Source organism: Lithobates pipiens, unplaced genomic scaffold, assembly GCF_037356315.1.
Source record: "Lithobates pipiens isolate NorthernLeopardFrog02 unplaced genomic scaffold, aLitPip1_a1.2 Scaffold_18, whole genome shotgun sequence".
Taxonomy (NCBI): domain Eukaryota; kingdom Metazoa; phylum Chordata; class Amphibia; order Anura; family Ranidae; genus Lithobates; species Lithobates pipiens.
This window is the reverse complement of record NW_027507758.1, coordinates 656,588,378-656,606,518: the sequence shown is the minus strand read 5'-3', so window position 1 is coordinate 656,606,518 and position 18,141 is coordinate 656,588,378. Positions and strand designations below refer to the sequence as shown.

At 49.2% G+C, this 18,141-nt stretch overlaps 1 protein-coding gene across 1 annotated transcript in view; it reads right to left on the bottom strand.

Moving 5' to 3' along the window:
- Positions 1 to 18,141, bottom strand: part of LOC143986919 (ALK tyrosine kinase receptor-like) — a gene marked incomplete at both ends in the record, with an annotated part of 240,164 nt that overhangs the window by 162,307 nt on the left and 59,716 nt on the right.

The window sequence follows — 18,141 nt, the reverse complement described above, 5'->3', positions numbered from 1 at the left end:
TGACCCAACAAAAAAAGGAGATTTTAAGGACGGGAATGGGCGGCGGACGCATGAATGGATTTTTTAAAGCGAAGTGTCACTGAAATGGAAAAACAGGAAATGATGAGAAAATACACAGACAGAGGATTACCTCTAGGGAAAGCTGCTTGTATAAATCATCCCAACATCCAGCAAGACGGGCGGCTGAAGTTATATGGCAATCCCAATGTTTCTGGTAAAAGTCAAGCTTGGTTCCATCCCTTTAATAGCCCCCCAAAAACTTCCTATTGGTTTTTAGATGATAGGCAGTCTTCACTGACCAAGAAGAAGGTGGGGCAAGGGTGGGGCTAAGCTTGACTTTTATAGAAGAAGTCACGCCCTGCATTGAGCTTTGCTGCTTAGAAGTCTTGATATATTAATTCTTTTTACATGCAGTTTTCTCTTAACCACCTCAATACCGGGGGGGGGGGGGCACTTCAACACCTTCCTGCCCAGACCAATTTTGAGCTTTCAGCAATGTCGCACTTTGAATGACAATTGCGCGGTCGTGCTACACTGTACCCAAATGAAATTTTTATCATTTTTTTCCCACAAATAGAGCTTTCTTTTGGTGGTATTTGATCACCTCTACGGATTTTATTTTATGCTAAACAAATAAAAAAAGACCAAAAAGTTTGAAAAAAAATATGTTTTTTTTTTGTTGTTTCAGTTTCAAAACTTTGTAAATAAGTATGTTTTCTCCTTCACTGATGGGCACTGATGGGGCTGCTCTGATGGGCACTGATGAGGTGGCACCAATAAAGTGGCACTGATGAGGTGACATTGATGGGCACTGACAATGGGCATGGATAGGTGGCACAGATGGCCACTGATAGCTGGCACGGATTGGCATGGATAGGCTGCATGAATATGCATAGATAGGCGGCACAGATGGGCATGGATAGGCGGCACAGATGGGCATGGATGGGCACTGATAGTTGGCATGGATGGGCACTGATAGGTGGCACGGATGGGCACTGATAGGCGACATTGTATTGTATTGTTTTGTATTGATGGATGCCAATCAGTGCCAAACAATAATGCATGCCAATCAGTGATGCCCATTGTGGGCACTGATTGGCATCCATTGTGGGCACTGATTGGCATCCATTGTGGGCACTGACTGGCATCCCTGGTGGTCTAGGGTGGCATACCTTGTCCTGGGCATCCCTGGTGGTCTGGTGGCATCCTTGTTGGTCCAGTGTGGGCATCCTCGGGGGGCTGTGCTGATAATCGATCAGCACAGACCCCCCCCTGTCAGAGGAGCAGCCGATCGGCTCTCCTCTACTCGTGTCTGACAGACGCGAGTGAGGAAAAGCCGATCACCGGCTCTTCCTATTTACACTGTGATCAGCCGTGATTGGAGACGGCTGATCACGTGGTAAAGAGTCTCCGTCGGAGACTCTTTACCGAGATCGTAGTTGCGGGGACGTCCTATGATGCCCGGCCAGGATTTTGAAACCACTTTGCAGCTGTCATTTGACTATTGGCGGGGCTGCAAGTGGTTAAGGTAACCCACACCTCATTATATGCTGAATTTGAAGTGCCCAGGTGTCAGGGTGGCATGTGTGCAATGCCTCATTATGGTGAACAAGGATCACTGCCAGTAGACATGTGCAGAGCGGAAGAATGTGTTTAGTTTCGGATAGATTCGATTCGTTATGTTACTAATTTTGTTTCTTTTACTCGTTTCGGAATTCATTAAATTTAGTTTAATTTTGTTTTACATTTGTTTTCTAATGAATTCCAAAGTTTTGGAGGGATTCTGGAACGACTGGAATTCTGGGATTTTAATTGATCCTAGCCTTATTACTTGTAGCCCTGACCCCCGAAGGAGCTGCTGGTTTTATTGGCCTTACCGTCACCTTCTTGACCTCGTCTCTGTCTAGGGGGTTCCTGTGGTAGATGGCCCAAAGAAATGCAGAAACTGACACTGGATCTTCTTTTGGGTTATTTATTTGAAATAGAAACAGAGTCTCTTAGGTTAGGGTAGAGGGTTAGGAGGAAGTTCAGGTACTTTTGGACTGCAAAAATAGAAATCCAGATAATAACCGTTTCACAAATGGATTCTCACAACCTCCAGATAGACCTCCTCTCACTAGGCCCAGCAGCCGGTAGGATGTTAAGTAAAGAAAAGAACGTAACCGAGGGACATAGACAAATTTATAGAGCTATCGTACGGTACCAGTATCTCTCAGCCGGTCCGGCGATACCAAATAAATGTAGAGCCATGAAGTGTCCTTCAACTGATCCTCCAGGCTCCTTCAGAGAAGCCAGCCTTGTGCATGGTCTTCTCCCGAAGAGTCCTTCCCTGGATGCTTCTCCAGTTGCTGGGCCTCTCCTTAGATGAGACGGCACCGGATCACCTTTGAATCCTCAGGCCTCCATATCCATTCAGGCCTGTCCCTGCAGTTACTTTGCTTCGGGCTATCCAGCCCCCGAGACTCGGAAATGCATGGATCCGCACCCCAGGCCAGGAGGGCCATGTGGGCTGGTCAGGAGGACGAGAACCAAACATACAGAAAAAATCTTCTGGACCGGAACCCCGTAAAACGTGATGTCAGTACCTTAAATACTACCTCCCAGAATGCACAGCAGGAGAACACTCCCACTGGGCTGGTTCAGAGAAAATGTGGCACCCAATACACCCAGCTAAACTGCGTTCTAACACTTGCCGGCGGTGGCAGCGCCACCTGCGGCCAAGGAGAACTCTGTGCAATCCAGCCAGACTGGTACTGAAACCATAATTTAGCAAAATTAGCCCCATAACCCAACTGTGGTTTCAGGAATATTCATTTTCAAAAACATATAGCGTATGCTCGTCAGGAGCCGGCGCTACATACTAATTAATTACAAAAGCAAGTATACAATGTTCATTATGGATTTAGCAAAAGTATACATTTCTTACTCAATATTTTCTTCCCCCTGGTGTGGCCATTGCCATCATGATTGTGGGCCCAATCGATATCTCTTCCTGTATTAGCTTTGGAGAGGTGCATGCTGAGTAACCAGCATGAACCTCTGTCAGGGCTGGGCTCACCCCTTCTTTCTCTGAGCTGGCCGCTCGGCCATCGGCTAATTGCCAGCTCATATCTCTCCACAGTGACTCACCTGCTGATGATATACTGCTCGTGAGTCCTGCCTACTTAAAGCCATCCAGCTCACTTCATCTCTGCCTTCGCCTTTGGTCACATCTCAGAGACTTTTCTCCTGCGTTCCTGTTGAAGACTTGCTTGGTTGACATCCCTTCTGGCTCCTGATCCTGCTTGCACTACTACAGTGATCTCTGGCTCTCTGACATTGGCATTGGCTGACTACCCGATCTGGTTACTGAACTCTGGCTATGTATTGACTATGCTTACTCTGTTTACCTTTTTATTATTATTAAACAAGTGTGATTAACTGTACTTCTGTCTCGGTCCGATTCATGGTTTCTGACAAACTCTTGATCTCGTGCATGCGCGATTAACCGGCGCCCGTATCGCCGATTGTTTCTAAAGTTGCCATAACAATGAGTGTCGATGGAGGAAGGTCTCACCCTTTGTTATGGGAAGATAGATAAACACATATCAGCGCTGTGATCTGCCTTAAATCGCGTAATTTCCTGTCAGGAAATAATGCAATTTTTGATCACAGTACTGCGCACAGGCGAGGGAGGAAGTGACAAGGAGCTACGCGGACCAGGAAGTGGCAGATTAGGAGGACTACATAGCAACAGGGTGATTATGGTAAGTATAAAAAAAATGCAATTTTTTTTTATAGGTTTAGAAGAGTCCGATTCTGAAAATGGGATTTTTATATACAGCTTACCTGTAAAATCCTTTTCTTGAGAGTACATCACGGGACACAGGAGCTTCATTACATAATGGGTTATATAGGCACCTCTGGTGATTGGACACTGGTTGACCCTAATTAAAGAGAATTCCTCCCCTATATAACCCCTCCCATCTGGGAGGCACCTCAGTTTTGTAGCAAAGCAATAAGAACCACGTAAAACCCAAGAGGGGCGGGAGCCCTGTGTCCCGTGATGTACTCTCAAGAAAAGGATTTTACAGGTAAGCTGTATATAAAAATCCCATTTTCTTGATCATACATCACGGGACACAGGAGCTTCATTACATAGTGGGATGTCCCATAGCAATGCTCAGGTTGAGGGGAGGGAGACACAGATCATAAATATAGACCGCCAGGGACCTGAGGACCTAAACTGCAGCCTGCAGTACACTGCGCCCGAAGGCGATATCCTCTTGCCCTCTGACATCCACCTGATAGAATCTGGTGAATGTGTGGACTGATGACCAAGTCGCAGCCTTATAGATCTGAGCCAGGGAGGCCTGGTGATGCACTGCCCAAGAAGCACTGACAGCCCTAGTAGAGTGCGCTTTCACCTGAAAAGGAGGAATCTTCCCCTTCAAGCTATAGGCCTGAGAAATAACCTGTCTGATCCACCTTGAGAGAGTGGACTTTGACGCTGCCTGACCCCTTCTAGGGCCTTCTGGCAGAATAAATAAACAGTCAGTTTTTCTTATCTGAGCAGTTGCTTGAAGATAAAGACTGATTGCTCTAACCACATCTAAAGTGTGTAAGGACTCTTCCTCTATGGACTGAGGATTTGGAAAAAAGGATGGTAGGATTATATCTTGATTCAGATGAAAACCTGAAACCACCTTAGGTAGAAAGGACCTATTGGGACGCATAACCACCCGGTCCTTATGGATAATTAAATAGGGCTCTTTACAAGAAAGAGCTGCCAATTCTGATACCCTTCTAGCCGTGGATATGGCTACTAGGAAAACTAGCTTCTTTGTCAAGAGAGCTAAAGAAGCCAGATGCAAAGGTTCAAATGGTTGGGCTTCTAAGGCCGAGAGAACCAAATTCAGATCCCATGGGCATACCGGAGGTTTGACTGGCGGTTTTATCCGCATAGCCCCCTGGATAAAAGCCCGTACTAGGGAGTGTGATGCAAGAGGTCTTTGAAAAAAGACCGATAGGGCCGAAATCTGCACCTTGATGGTGCTTATGGCCAAATTCATTTCTAGGCCTGACTGGAGAAAGGCCAGGATTCTGCTAATGACATACCTTCTAGGATGCCATCTCCTGGGTTCACACCAGGAAACATATGTCCTCCAGATCTTGTAATAGATACGCCTGGAGGCCGGCTTTCTGGCATTGACCAGAGTGGAAAGGACTGGCCCCGAAAGGCCACGGTCTCTCAGAATGTGGGTCTCAGCAGCCAGACCGTCAAATTCAGACTGCGTAAAGCAGGATGGTAGATTGGACCCTGTGAGAGCAGATCTGGCCGGAGAGGGAGGGTCCATGGCCTGCCCACTGCCAACTTCATGATTTCTGCGAACCATGGTCGCCTGGGCCAAGCTGAGGCCACTAAAAGGACCGATTTCGACTCCCTCTTGACCCTTCCCAGGAACCGCGATAGCAGCGGGCTCGGGGGGAAGGCATAGATCAGATTGCATCTGACCCCTAAGCAAGTGCATCTCTTGTCCTTGACACAAAGTTGTCCAGTTTCCTGTTGAATCTGGACGCAAACAGATCCACGTCTGGAGTGCCCCACTTGTAACATATGTTTCGAAACACATCGTGGTGCAGAGCCCATTCTCCTGGGCACAACTGCTGGCGGCTGAGAAAATCCGCCTGCCAATTCTCCACTCCTGGGATGAAGACTGCAGAGAGGCACGGAACATGCTCCTCTGCCCAGACAAGTATGCGATTCACCTCCTCTTGGGCCACCAGACTTCTGGTACCGCCCTGGTGATTGATGTAAGCCACTGCGGTGGCATTGTCGGACTGAATCCGAACTGGGAAACCTCGCAGTCTGTGAGACCACTCTCTGAGTGCCATGTAAACTGCCCGAATCTCCAAGATATTTATGGGCAGCAGACTTTCGGTCACAGACCATTTTCCCTGCGAGCATGTTCCCTCGAATACGGCTCCCCAGCCTGTCAGGCTGGCATCTGTTGTGATAATCTTCCATGAGAGGGGAAGAAAAGTTTTGCCTTTCAGCAAATTCCTGGTTTGTAACCACCAGACAAGACTTTTGCGTGCCCGAGGGGATAAACGCATAGGAAGATCCAAGGATTGGGGCTTCCTGTTCCAAATCGCAAGGATGCATCTTTGCAGAGGCCTTGAGTGGAACTGGGCGAATGGGACGGCCTCGAATGAGGCGACCATCTTTCCCAATAGTCTCATACATAATCGAATGGAGGAAGATCTTCTGCCCAGAATCAGGCGCACCAGATCTCCAATGGCCAAGGCCTTTGGCCCTGGAAGGAACACCCTGCCCTGAGCGGTGTCGATAATCAGACCCAGGTAATCCAACCTGGTGGTCGGTTGCAAGGACGACTTTTCTAGGTTTATAATCCAACCTAGGCGCTCTAGATGTTCTAGCGTTCTGGTGACCCTGCGACTTAGGCACGTTGTAGTTCTCTCTACGAGAAGCAAGTCGTCTAGGTAAGCCATGACGGCTATGCCCTGAACTCTTAGGATTGCTAAGAGAGGGTCCAGAATCTTCGTGAAGACTCGGGGGGCCGTAGCTAGGCCGAACGGCAGGGCCACAAATTGAAAATGCCGCTGCTCTACCGCGAACCTTAGAAACTTCTGGTGTGCGGGAAATATTGGCACATGGAGATATGCATCCTTGATATCTATTGATGCCATGAATTCTCCTCCTTGCAGGGAGGAGACCACAGTGCGTATTGACTACATCCGGAAGGTCTGGATGTGTAGAAACCTGTTTAAGTCTCTCAGATCCAAGATAGGTCTGACACTTCCGTTTGGTTTTGGAACGGTGAAGAGATTCGAATAAAAACCTGAACCCTGATCTTTCGGGCTCACCTCTACTATCACACCTTGGGATAGTAACTGATCTAAGGCCAGGAATAGCGGTTTCTGCTTTATCGGATCCTTGGGGATCCTTGACCTTAGAAAACGAGAAGATGGAATCTTCTGAAACTCTAGCCTGTAGCCCAGAGATACTGAAGAGATCACCCATTTGTCCTGAATCTCCTCCCGCCAGGCGCCTGCAAACTGCAGGAGCCTTCCCCCCACTCGGCCGAGCGGGGGCGCCCCTTCACAAGGAGGTCTTGGGGGTCTGCTTGGCAGGCTTTCGCCCCCAAGTCCTTTTCTGTCCCTGGGCTCGGCCCTGAGGCTTTCTAGCAGCGGAGGGCTGGGAAGGCCGTCGCCACTGTTTAGAGCTTGATGCTTCGGGGGAAAGAGTACGCCTGAATGAAGGACGTTTACTCTTTTTGATTGGAAGGAGTGTAGACTTACCTCCCGAAATATTTTGGACGAACTTATCTAATTCTTCCCCAAACAAACGCTCCCCTTTAAACGGGAACCCAGTCAAATGCTTCTTGCATGACATCTCAGCAGCCCAATTCTTTAGCCATAGAGCCCTACGCATGTGTACCAACATGAGGGATAAACGTGATGCTTGTTGGACAGAATCCAAAATCGCATCAATTATGAAACACAAGATGTGAGGCATCTCTGCATATTTCTCTACTTCCTCACTGGGGAGGAGTCCAAACATTTGTTTAACCTGTTCCTTAAGGAACTGACACAACCCCACGGCTGCGACTGTAGGTTGCACCACAGCGCCAGCCATGGAAAAGGAGGCTTTTAACAAGGTTTCCAGCCTTTTGTCAACTGGATCCTTAAATACCTGCGCATTATCCAAAGGACAAGTTAGGTTTTTATTCACACAAGAAACAGCCGCATCGACAGATGGGACCCCCCATTTCTTGGTGAAACTTTCCTCCATAGGATAATGCAAAGAAAATCTCTTGGGAGGAGTAAACAGTTTATCGGGATGTCCCCAGTCCTCATACATCAAGTCAGCCATTAAAGGATGAATTGGGAAGGAACAAGCAGTCTGTGGGGCTTTCCTGACTCCCAGGGAAGAGACAGAGGATGTAGCGATTTCAGCAGCCGGCATTCTGAACGTGGTACGCACCAATTCAGTGTAATACTGCACCTGCTTTCTGAGTGCCTGGGAGGAGGGGACTATCTCCTCTTCCTCTGACTCATCCGACTGCTCATGATCCCTATCCAAAGATAGGGATCCCTCCTCATTTTCAGAGCAACTGTCTGAGAGAGGGATTTCAGCAGAGGGAGGGGATCTACCCCTTTTCCTGCTATCTTTTAGGGAAGCAGAAATAAAATTCATGATCCTCCCTTCAAAACCCTCCAATGTAGCCCTAAGGGAGTCCTCAGTGACATAAACCGGGGCTGCGACATTGGGAGAGGCTGCAAAGCCTGAAAGGGGCACTGACTCGTTATGAGAGGCTGGCTCCAGTCTTGCAGAGGGGGATGGTAATTTGCATGCACTTTTGGAACCCCTGGACCTAGGCGGTGACTTGCCAGTGCTTTTATTACCTGCCCCTGACACCCTCTTACGAGGAGACATAGTACTAAGCTACAAAGCAGAGGTACTAGTACAAATGCAATCACTGTTGCGCTTAAAGTCTCACAATAAATCAATATATGCTTAAACTGCACAACCTGATGCTGAGTAGGTGTCTTAAGGTTTGCCTGGATCCAATCCCCAGGGATGCTTACAGCCCACAGCTCCTGTGTCTCCAGTTACAGTCCCCTGACGCTCTGGGCTTTTTAAAACTGCCGCTTGGCGCCTGCACTACAGCGTTGTGCACACTAATCGTGCACAGCTGGCAACCACACCCCCCCCCCATCCTCCATTAGGCCGGGAGCGCGCCCGGCGCGCGTGCACGCGCCCGCGCGCGTGCACGGGGACCGTGGAATCCGGGGGGGGAAGGAGAACCCAAAGGGAGCAACGTGGGACCCCTGGACCTGCATGGGACCCCTCTTTACCTTAACTGTGGCAGGAACTGTAAGGGAGACGTGAGTAGCTGGAGAACCAGGCTTTCACTGAGCGTGTTGTATTGAAAGGCATGTAAGTATGCATCAGGCTGCTCTTACTCCCTCTAGTGGTGGAAACCAGGTAATACATACAACTACTCATAATGAAGAAATCCATTCATATATTTAAAATATATAGGATGACTTCCCTTACCTGTTCCCCGCCGCAGGAATTGCTGATCTCAGACCAATTCCAGCCTTCACCCATCACGGCGGGTATTGTTAGCCAACCTTCAGGCGCATCTGGGGTTCTTACGAAAAGATCCTCCTACCTGGGCCATGTAAAAAGCTCTGCCAGAAACTTACGGGCGCCCTGAGTCAACAGTACCCCAAGTCTGGTTGTCCCAGAGCCCAGTCTTCCAATGGAGAGGACTTACAGGCAAAACCTCGTTTCTTCGGCAGACGAGGCCCGGGTACCATACCATCATGGGAGTCAAATATCGGCCCGAGGTATGGATCCGGTTTGTTGTAGCCCTTCGGCCCTCACCGGGACCCGCATAGAGCTAAGTTTTACGTGACCATCGACCAGACACTGGCGAAAAACTGAGGTGCCTCCCAGATGGGAGGGGTTATATAGGGGAGGAATTCTCTTTAATTAGGGTCAACCAGTGTCCAATCACCAGAGGTGCCTATATAACCCACTATGTAATGAAGCTCCTGTGTCCCGTGATGTATGATCAAGAAAATAAAATTCAGGGTGGAACTCCGCTTTAAGGAGCGGGACGGGACAAGGGCCTCTTTCCCACAACCCTGGCCAGCGGTTGTACGGGCGTGCGGGCAGGGGGGCTTATTGGAATCTGGAAGCCCCCTTTAAAATCCATACCAGCCCCCCCCCCCAGGGCTATGGACTGGGGTGGGGGGGCACGCTTTTTTCAGATTTTTTTTTATACAGTCTTTTGTTTACATTTCAACTGTCAGTGGAGAAGCCCGCTGACAGCGATAAGTCATCAGCTGTTAAGTATGCAGCGGCGCCGGCTTTAACTCCTTAACAACTAGCTTATCTTCACACCGTATTCAAATCAGTTGATAATTTTTGGACTGATCCAAATTCGAATTTCACATATCTAATTGCCATCTGGCCTGTATATTTTCCTCCGCCAGACCACAAAAGGTTTCATTCACAAAGATCACTCTCAGGAAAAAGGCTCTTTAGTTTTAAGAATCCAACATACAGTCCAGGACGGTGTCCCCCATCCTCTGGTCATCATTCTAAAGGCCCTGATGAAGGGATAGTGCAGAGCCTCTGAAAAATGTTGGCTTTTGCTGCAGAATAAAATATCTAATGGACTTACAAACTAGTGTTGACGTGCCCAACTTTTTAGTTATTTACCAAACTCCTGAGAGGGTCCAGCAGGCTCTACAGTTGTTGGTGACCAACCTCCTCCAGGACCTCCAACCGTCCCATGAACCCTCACAACAAACCACCACCAGGTTCACAGATCCGTAACCACAGAAAAGACGGCATGTTTCTGTGACAGACCTAGCCGGGACACAGGCTTTTTGAGAGGACTGAATGCGAGCCTCTTGCCGACTGATTATGGGCCCTGGATTTTAAGGGGCACAGGGTGAATGAGAACCCCACTATAATCTGTGCTAGTCAGATTCAATGCTGTATATATGTGTATATAATGTGTGTTGCCTCATGCTGTTGGGACACACACTGTCAGATGCTAATGTCATCAACTCCAGCCACCTGTCTGTTATGTAAATGAGTCTAGTCTGGCTTTTAGGCATATTCCACACATTGTTGTTTGTGCTACTTAACCCTGTGTTACATAGTTAGTAAGGTTGAATAAAGACACCAGTCCATCCAGTTCAACCTGAGTGAGTGTCTACAATTGTCCCTATCCCTGTACATTGCACACTCACATCAGTCCCTACCCTCAAGGAGCCCACATTCTAAGGTCCCCATTCATTTACTAGGGCCAATTTTGGACAGAAGCCAATTAACCTACCTGCATGTCTTTGGAGTGTGGGAGGAAACCAGAGTACTTGGAGGAAACCCACGCGCACAGGGAGAACATGCAAACTTCAGGTAGGCAGTGTCGTGGTTGGGATTCGAACCAGCAACCCTTCTTACTGCTAGGTGAGAGTGCTAACCACTACATCACTGTGCTGCCACTGTGTTGATGTTTATGGTAATGTGTATAGAATTGTTAGTGAGCTAGGAGCCGAAAAGTCTTATCCCTCAGTCAACTAGTCTGAGTGTTGATTTAGATAATTAGCTCAGGTTAATTCTGTTTCTGGCTACAGTTGTATTGTTAGAATAAATGATCAGGAGTGGGGGACCTCCCCTTCTACTGTATTATAAATACTTGTCATTTTGGTTCTAATAAATCAGTCCATGTTGAGCAGCTAAGCAAGTCTCGTCTTGTTTTGTGCTTGTGAGCGGTTGGAATATCTGATATCTATATTCAGGCTGGGAGGAAGTGGTATACGATGAAAGCACTCAATCGGAGTGTAGGGATGTTTTGTCACTGTTTCCAAAAATGGTGACAGTTATTTTCAGTCCAATCATATCTACACATTACAGTTCCATGAAATAAAGATCCTTATCCTTGTGTGCTAGCTTTGTGAACTTAGAGTTGAAGGAAAAGAGTCAGCCAACCGTTCTTTTATTTTCAGAAGGAGAGGTCGGTGACCTCCATGTTTTCCTCCTTTAAAGCTCTCTTGTTCGGCATGTGCTACACGATTATTATTCATAATGTTGATCGTGACTCTTCTCTTCTCTGAGTCAGAGGCTCTCATCCTCCATCCACGAGGGAAATGATCCCTCATCTATAATATACCTCGGAGAGACACCATCACCACCTATCAAGGTCACCTCCAATAATAGCGAGCCGCTGATCGAGGAATCCCATTCTTCCTTGTTCTTTGGTTGCCGCCATTCTAAAGAAATACTGATGAGGGAGCCGAGGAACATAAATGAGAGAAACGCCAGCCGCGTCATTCGGTTTGGTGGTGTTCTTTGCGGCGCCGACTAACCTGATAAAATATGAATACAGCCGTAATAGAAGGAGAATGTACTGCATAGAAGGTGGACTTCACCAATCACCCCCTTTAACCCTTTCCCTGCCGCCTCCCACCTTGGATGGCTGAGCGGAATTTCCTTTTTCTCGCCGGCAGCCATGAAACGGCAACTTATTGCACTGAGCGGTGAAGTTCTGGATTTTGGTCTTCCACTGATGGCCCTATAAGGGCCACTTTACAACGTTGTGTTTTAACACACATATTACAACACGACGGATAACACAAGTATCCCACTTTCCCGTAATAAAACAGCGCCTCTTGCCATCTCTGCACGGTGGAGCGGCGCGGCGCATTATGAAAAATAAGGCATGTATTTTTTTATTCTTTTTTTTGCCATATTAACGCTTTTGCCCGTCAGAGCCATTTTTACATTTTGCATTTTACAACAACATTCCCGACACCGGAGGAACCAACGAGAGGTGACAGGAGACGTAGCCCTAATGGCTAAAATCTTTAACCTCCTGCCACCCATCCAATGCATGTACTGTATGTGGTGGGAAGATGGCGGGCGCTCCCCCCACACACCGCACATACTGTATGTGTCCTTGGGTGGCTGAGGTGCTGAGTATGAGCTCCCAGCACAGTGATCGCGCTGTCATAGACAACTCCCCGTCCCTAGTAATGAGGGGAGCATCCAATCATGTGACCACTGTACTAATGGTGGCCACTCATGCAGGGTGCAGGGGCACCGCCCCCCTTATCCATGCGCCCGGCCCCAGATCTACACGCAGGGTGTCGGACACATGGATTTCAATGTTTTTTTGGGGGGAGGGGTTTTGGAAGCATGTGATTAGAGCCAGAGGCTCTAATTGACTTCAAAAATAGTGCAGAGCAATGCACCCCCGATCCCACCTAGTTGTGTGTCAATAGCAAATGAATATTCATTAATGTCTTCCTGTTTCTCTTCCCGGCTAATCAAGAAGCGGATCCTGAGACCTGATTGGCCGGGAGTCCTAAGATACGATTGGCTGGGAGGAGAAGCGACCACCAGGATTCAGGAGGAGATGCAGGGGGCGAAGCTGCCGAAGCCCCGACCTGGATGGGGCAAGTGCAAGCCTGGCAGCATTACAGCAATGGGGGGGGGGCCAATCAAGCAAGTGCCCGGGGGGTTGGGGGTGTGGAGTGGTTGGTTGGTTGCTGGCGGAGTGGCTGGCTGGGGCTAGGCGGGAAGGGGCTCATTTTCAGCATTTATATAAGGTTTACTGTGCTAGTTTAATTTTTCCTTATTTTTTAAATAAAGATATTTATTCAGGCACTTCCTGTTATACGGTGACAACCTTCTCCCAATTTTTCTCCTGTGTTGTCACCTTGTCACATGTGCCACTGGTGATCCTGCCATGAAGGTCTTTGTTCAGGCACTTCCTGTTACAGGGTGACAAACTTCTGCCAATTATTCTCCAGTGTTGTCACCCTGTAATATGTTCCACTGGTGATCCTGCCATGAAGGTCTTTGTTCAGGCACTTCCCGTTACAGGGTGACAACTCTCCCCCCAGTTTTTCTCCTGTGTTGTCACCCTGTAATATGTGCCCTGGGGGGTCTTGATATGAAGGCCCTCGTTATGTAATGCAATGCAGAGTGACATCTGTGAAGATCCTGAGAAGCTGTAGAGACCCGGTGTTCTGCCATATAGTGTCCGGCCATCATATAGTGTCCGCCCCGTACTGCGCATGTGCAGTACGGAGCAGACGAAGCTTCGGAAAATCTCCGAAGCTGAACGGCGCCTGCACCGTGAATGGAGGTGGTAGCCTCACCATCCAAGCGGACATAGGGTTGTGAATATTAGAGGGCCCCTCGCGGGCGAGCTTGGCTCACCACGCTTCGGGGTCAGCCTCGCTGCGCTTGGCTCTTTTATATTCCTACTCTGCGCCAGTCTCTGTGCAGGCACCCACCTCCAGTATTACCTCTATAAGAGGTATGTCTGGTTCTGCTCCGCTTCCCCAGTGATTTGGGGGCGATCCAGTTCAATGCAGAGGTTTTCTCAATCAGGTTGGGATATACTTCGAAATGCTGCCCCAGGCGTTTCCCACGGACAGAAGCAAAGTAGGTTTTGCGATATCTTTGCTTTCTGAGAGAGCCTTGGTCTGGGCTAACCCTCTATGGGAGACGCAAAAACCTGTTGTCTTGAGTTACCCTCAGTTTGTGGCCTCCTTTAAAAGGATATTTGACGTTCCGCATGCTCTGCTTCTGCTGCCAAGTGCCTCATGTCCATCAGAGTACGAGAACTGTTGCCGACTACGCCATTGAATTCCGTACTCTGGCAGCAGAGGTTGCTTGGAACAATGAGGCCCTCGTGGCTGCTTTTTCTCATGGTCTCTCAAATTCCATCAAGGATGAGATAGCAGCCCGAGATATACCCACTGAGCTGGAGAGCTTCATCTCGTTTGCCATCCTCATTGACTCCAGACTCCGAGAAAGACTTTCTCTTAAGGAGCGCTTGCGGAAGCCTCCTGTACGTTTGCCTCCGAGCTTTGTAGTCCCACCCATGTCTCCCTCACCTCCCATGCCTCCCTCACCTCCCATGCCTCCCTCTCCTCCCATGCCTCCCTCACCTCCCATGCCTCCCTCACCTCCCATGCCTCCCTCACCTCCCATGCCTCCCTCACCTCCCATGCCTCCCTCACCTCCCATGCCTCCCTCACCTCCCTCACCTCCCATGCCTCCCTCACCTCCCATGCCTCCCTCACCTCCCTCACCTCCCATACCTCCCTCACCTCCCATGCCTCCTGGTACGGAGTTGGTCAGTGAAGATGAACCCATGCACCTGGGCTTCACGCGTCTCTCTGCGGATGAGAGAGCCTTTAGGAGCAGGGAGAGATTGTGCCTTTATTGTGGCCAGGCAGGTCACTTTTTGAAGTCTTGTCCTACCCGCCCAGGGAACGCCCGGACCTTGAGGTTCTGTCATGGACAGACCTTAGGTGACGTTGTTTCGTCCCCAGTTATCCAGAAGGATAAGCCCCTGGTTTCGGTCACCCTTTCTTGGGCTGAGTCGTCCATCGAGATACAGGCTCTAACCGACTCTGGGGCTGCAGGCCTGTTCATTGATGCTGCATTTGTTTCGCAGCACTCGATTCCGCTGCAGCTGCGTGACACTCCAATTGCAATTGAGGCCCTTGACGGGAGACCTTTACAGCCTGCCCATTTGACTCATGAGACGGTTCCGTTGTCCATGGCTGTAGGGGCTCTTCACCATGAGATAATCCAATTCCAAGTTATTTCCTCACTCAGATTTCCACTGGTTATTGGTTATCCTTGGTTACAGAGGTTGGTGAGAGGAGACAACTGTTGGATCGATTATTCGCGAATGGAAGAAAATACAAAATAATCATCAATCGTCCTCAGTCTGGAGCTTCATGGAAGATTTCACCCTCATGGGGTGAGGATGGTCATGAGAAAAGTGAGGGATCCGCCCAGAACTACACAGGGGGGAGCTTGTGAAGGATCTCAAGGCAGTTGGGATCACAGTCACCAAACAAACCATTGGTGACACAATACACCACCATGGATTGAAATCCTGCAGCCCCCAACAGGTCCCCCTCCTCAGGAAGACACATGTACAGGTCCCCCTCCTTAGGAAGACACGTGTACAGGTCCCCCTCCTCAGGAAGACACATGTACAGGTCCCCCTCCTCGGGAAGACACATGTACAGGTCCCCCTTCTCGGGAAGACACATGTACAGGTCCTCCTCCTCGGGAAGACACATGTACAGGTCCCCCTCCTCGGGAAGACACATGTACAGGTCCCCCTCCTCAGGAAGTCACATGTACAGGTCCCCCTCCTCGGGAAGACACATGTACAGGTCCCCCTCCTCAGGAAGACACATGTACAGGTCCCCCTCCTCGGGAAGACACATGTACAGGTCCCCCTTCTCGGGAAGACACATGTACAGGTCCTCCTCCTCGGGAAGACACATGTACAGGTCCCCCTCCTCGGGAAGACACATGTACAGGTCCCCCTCCTCAGGAAGTCACATGTACAGGTCCCCCTCCTCGGGAAGACACATGTACAGGTCCCCCTCCTCAGGAAGACACATGTACAGGTCCCCCTCCTCAGGAAGTCACATGTACAGGTCCCCCTCCTCGGGAAGACACATGTACAGGTCCCCCTCCTCAGGAAGACACATGTACAGGTCCCCCTCCTCAGGAAGACACATGTACAGGTCCCCCTCCTCAGGAAGTCACATGTACAGGTCCCCCTCCTCAGGAAGACACATGTACAGGTCCCCCTCCTCAGGAAGACACATGTACAGGTCCACCATCCCTACAGTCACACACGGAGGTGGGAACATGAACACCATCCCTACAGTCACACACGGAGGTGGGAACATGAACACCATCCCTACAGTCACACACAGAGGTGGGAACATGAACACCATCCCTACAGTCACACACGGAGGTGGGAACATGATGCTTTGGGGCGGTTTCTCTGATAAAGGTACAGGCCGACTTTGCCACATTGAGGGTCCAATGGACGGGACCCCGTATTGTAAGATCTTAAATAAGAACCTTCTTCCCTCAGCCAAAACACTGAAGATGGGTCGTGGATGGGTCTTCCAGCATGATAATGACCCAAAAAACATACCACCAAGGCAACAAAGGAGTAGCTCAAGAAGAAGCACATTAACCACTTGCCAACTGGCTCATGCTTATATATGTCTGCAGAATGGCAAGTTGGTCCCTTTAAGAGCCGCCGATCGCAGGCACAAGAGCCAGTATGGGGATTTGTGTATGTAAACACACAAATCCCTGTTCTGTCAGGGGAGAGGAGACATACTGTTTGTTCCTACTAAGTAGGAACGACGATATGTCTCCTCCCCCAGTCAGTCCTACCCCCATACAGTTAAAACACATGCAGGGAACACACATTAACCCTTTGATCCCCCCCTAGTGTTAACCCCTTGCCTACCAGTGACATTTACATAGTAATAACTGCATTTTTATAGCAATGATCGCTCTGATAGCTCTGATCGCTGTATAAATGTCACTAAAAAAGTGTCAAAAGTGTCTGAACTGTCCACCGCAATGTCACAGTACTGCTAAAAATTGCAGATCACCGCCATTACTAGTAAAAAAAAAAAAAAGAGCCATAAAAATGCCATAAATGTTTCCCATAGTTCTGCCTATTGATATGTCAGAGATCTTCTGTTCCCAGTGATTGGGAACAATGATCTCTGTCATGTTCTAGTAAGCCCATCCCCCCTACAGTTAGAAACTCTTCCTAGGACACACATTTAACCCTTTGATCCCCCCCTAGTGTTAACCCCTTCCCTACCAGTGACATTGATTCAGTAATCAGTGGCTATTTTTAGCTTTGCTGTATAAATGTCACTGGTCACTAGGAATGAGCCAAACACCCCCCCCCCCCCCCCCCCGGTTCGGTTCGCAGCAGAACATGCAAACAGGCAAAGAATGTGGCAGAACACACGAACACCATTAAAGTCTATGGGACACGAACGTTTAGAACAGTCTGAGTGCAAAATGAAATTTCTAAAGGAAAAAAAAAATCATTTAAAATTCCCGCGGCTACAATGAATTGTCATTCCCGGCAAAACAGATAAAAGTCATTGAAGAAAAAAAAAAACGGCATGGGATCCCCCCCACAGTCCATGCATATTAAGGGGAACCCCGAACCAAAATGTAAAAAAAAAAATTGCGTGGGGGTCCCCCCAAATTCCATACCAGGCCTTTCAGGTCTGGTATGGATATTAAGGGGAACCCTGCATCAAAAAAAAAATGGCATGGGTCCCCCCAAAAATCCATACCACACCCTTATCCGAGAAGGCAACCTGGCAGGCCACAGGAAAGTAGGGGGGACGAGAGAGCGTCCATACCAGAGCCTTATCCAAGAATGCAACCTGGCAGGCCACAGGAAAATAGGGGGGGGGGGGGGGACGAGAGAGCGTCCATACCAGAGCCTTATCCAAGAATGCAACCTGGTAGGCCACATGAAAATAGGGGGGACGAGAGCGCATTCCCCCCCCGAACTGTACTAGGCCACATGCTCTCAACATGGGGAGGGTGCTTTGGGGTACCCCTCCAAAGCACCATGTCCCCATGTTGATGGGGACAAGGGCCTCATCCCCACAACCCTTGCCCGGTGGTTGTGGGGGTATGTGGGCGGGGGGGCTTATCGGAATCTGAAAGCCCCCTTTAACAAGGGGACCCCCAGATCCCGGCCTCCCCCCCTGTATGAAATGGTAACG